Source organism: Notamacropus eugenii, chromosome 6, assembly GCF_028372415.1.
Source record: "Notamacropus eugenii isolate mMacEug1 chromosome 6, mMacEug1.pri_v2, whole genome shotgun sequence".
In the NCBI taxonomy this organism is placed as follows: domain Eukaryota; kingdom Metazoa; phylum Chordata; class Mammalia; order Diprotodontia; family Macropodidae; genus Notamacropus; species Notamacropus eugenii.
This window is the reverse complement of record NC_092877.1, coordinates 337,536,874-337,539,982: the sequence shown is the minus strand read 5'-3', so window position 1 is coordinate 337,539,982 and position 3,109 is coordinate 337,536,874. Positions and strand designations below refer to the sequence as shown.

At 43.1% G+C, this 3,109-nt stretch overlaps 1 pseudogene across 1 annotated transcript; it reads right to left on the bottom strand.

Annotated features, from left to right (window-relative positions):
- Positions 1 to 1,221: 1,221 nt before the first annotated feature.
- Positions 1,222 to 2,703, bottom strand: LOC140510001 (fructose-bisphosphate aldolase A pseudogene; annotated as a pseudogene). Its single transcript, XR_011969035.1, has one exon. The product of XR_011969035.1 is annotated as a fructose-bisphosphate aldolase A pseudogene (transcript).
- Between the last annotated feature and the right edge of the window lie 406 nt (positions 2,704 to 3,109).

The following is a 3,109-nucleotide window of genomic DNA, read 5'->3' as shown; positions in this document are numbered from 1 at the left end:
AGATGGAACTGATCCATTTGTCACCACTCTGTTGCGTCAAATCAATCACTTCTGAACCCACCTAACTCTACCATCATTTAATCCATATCTCTTAATCTTGTCTAAGAGACTATCATGAAAGATCACTGAATGCCTTTCTGAAATCCAAAGACACTATGCCTCCAGTATTTCTCTGGTTTAAAGGTCTGGTATTCTGCTGAGCAAAGCAATGAGGGTGGTTTAGTATGACATATTCTTAATGAACCCATGTTGGTTCATGTAGTTCAGCTCTCTCCATAATTTCATAAACTGCATTTTTAGTAATTCATTCTAGAAATTGACATCACAGACAATGGTTCATACTTCATAGTTTGAAGTATCTGCCTTCCACTTACTCTTCAAATATTAGATTTATCTACAACTTCTCTCATTATCATCACAATTCCCTCAGACATATTTCATCTAGGACAAATGACTTTAAGTCATTTGAAGCATTGTCTTAACATTTCTTTATTTACCTAAAGTCCGGTTTTCTATTAACTATTATCCTATCTGTCTGAGAGACCTTTTCCTTGGTACAGAAATAAAATGAAATAGGGATTTGAATAGGTCTGCCTTCTTCATCATTCATGATCATATTCACATCCACTCTGAGTAGATTACTTCTCCCTTCCTTGATCTTCCCCTCATATTCAACATAACTTTAAAAAAGCTATTTTTGGTGGTCTTGATCATTTATCTCAGTCCTCAGATAATGATGAGTTTTAGGCTTCATGATATTATTTTAATTTGAAAATATAAAAATATATTCTCAGATACCCTGCTTTCCCTTCTGTCTCTTGCACATCTTTTAAAAATCTGAGCTCACTGGTAAGCATCAAGTGTACTTATACTGATCTCTTGAGACCCTTACCCCATTTCTTTCTCACTGGAATCAATTGTGACTTTTCCCCTAGAATTTCATTTCTGAGAACTTGGAATGCCCTTACCTCATAGACTGACTTCCTTTTTAGAGGTTCAGATAATAGAAATTCTAAGTATCCTATTTTTTGAACTCTTTGAAATCTATTCTACTAAAGTTTGAAGAACAAATCAGACTATACCTAATATTCCTCTCTTATCTATCAGGAATTCCAAAACGGCACTTCCTCAAACCCAGGGTTCCTATTATTTCCACTTCAGGCAGTTCAGGTCCAGAATTGTCATTCAACTTCTGAAGAATCAAAGGATCAACCATGCAAGTCACCTGCTCTGCTTTTATTTTTATTTTTGTTGTTGGTATTAAATAGTTGTTTATTGGTGAAGGTGGATTGTGAAGGAGTCACATTCATGCAGAGCTATGACAAGGCACAAGTTAGGAAGAGTGATGGGAGGAGTCAACCCAAAGGTTTGGATCCCAGTTTTTGCTCATGGTAGAGGTTTATTGGGTAGCTTTTCCTTACTGGGGCCCACTGAAGTGGAAGGCTCTGATTTAGGGATTGAGCTTGGGACTGTTAGAGATGTAGACTGCGATGTAGAGCGACTCACTGGCGTGTGACATTCTTCCACTACTGACTGGTAAATGCTTGCCTATGCTGGCCTGGCTGAAGGACTTGGCTCGTTTGATGTACTCTTGTTGGGCCATCTTTACGTTGCTCTCCCTCCCTCCCCAGGCTTTGGCAGCCGCTGTCTGTAGAGGTCGGCCGAAAGAAAAGGTCAGGATCCATGACTTGGGCAGGGAACATTTGTTGAGTGTGTTGAGCAGAGTTTGGGCATCTTCCTCACTCTGGCCTCCAGACATGAAGGCTATACCTGGTACTGCAGGAGGTACAGTATTGCGCAGAGCTGTTATAGTTGCTATTGCGATTTCCTCAGGGTGAAACTTCTGGGAACAGTCGTGGCCTGGCATTACCATGTTGGATTGAAGCACAGTCCCTTCAAGGAAAATATGGTGGTCACTTAGAGCCTTGAATACAGAAGCCAGAACCATCTCCGTGATAAATTGAGATTGCTTCAGGTTGTGGTTTCCGTCAGAGAGAATGTCTGGCACAATGAAGGGTACCAGGCCATTCTGCTGGCAAATACTGGCATAGCGACCCAGCACATTAGCACTTTCCCAAATGGCAAGAGGAGAGGGGGTATTCTCCCCGATCTTCAGTACACAACGCCACTTGGCAAAGTCAGCTCCATCCTTCTTGTACTGGGCACAACGCTCGGCCAGGCCATCCAGCCCTTGGGTGGTAGTTTCGTTATTGGTCCCTGGCAGGGGTACAACACCCCTGTCCACCTTGATGCCCACAGCAATATCCTTGCTCTTGATGACTTCTGGGAAGGACTGGCCATCATCACACTTTTGATAGAACGTCTCATGGGAAAGGATAACTCCTCCGATGTAGTTGCGTATTTCATCGTCAACGGTCAGAAACAGTTGTCGATAGCGGCGCCTGTTGTCTTCGGTGTTTTCAATGCCAAGACAGGAGAAGCGCTTATTTATAGTACAGAGGGACTCATCTAAGACCAGAATTCCCTTGCCCGGAGTGATCAGCCGGTTAACAATCTCGGTTAGGTCCTTCTTTTGATCTGGTGTCAGGGCTTGGGCGTACATGTTATCTCTGAAGGGGCAGTTTCCTGTTGAGGAAGGTGACTCCAGAAAGAACCTCTGCCTCGGGAGATGGGACTGGACCGTGAGCCAGTGGTAACTAATGAAACTATCTACAATGCGAATTTGAATCTCATCACATTCCAAAGCCGAATGGGGCCGTAGAACTCGAGAGGGGGAGGAGCAAAGGCGGGGTCTGACTATTTAAAGGAATCTCACCTATAGGGTGGGCTTGCTTTATTTTTTCTTTTCTTTTGGGAGTGAAGGTTTCTTTTTATCCAAGTAAGAACGGTAAGTGGCTGTCGGGGTTCTGAGTGTAGTTCCTTTTTAGCGGCATGCCTTAGAAGGTATGTTTGCTCCTCCTTGGGACCCATTTCCCCACCACTCCCCACCTGTTCAGATAGGCGAGGGCTAGGTGGGTACTGAGTAGCTAAAATGAAAGGTCCTTATGGGCAGGGACGGTGTCCTTTGCAGCCAAGAAGAATGCCCAACACATAGTAAATGCTTATTAATTGATTAAAAGAACATAGAAAAGATAGCTGAGAGTGAGAA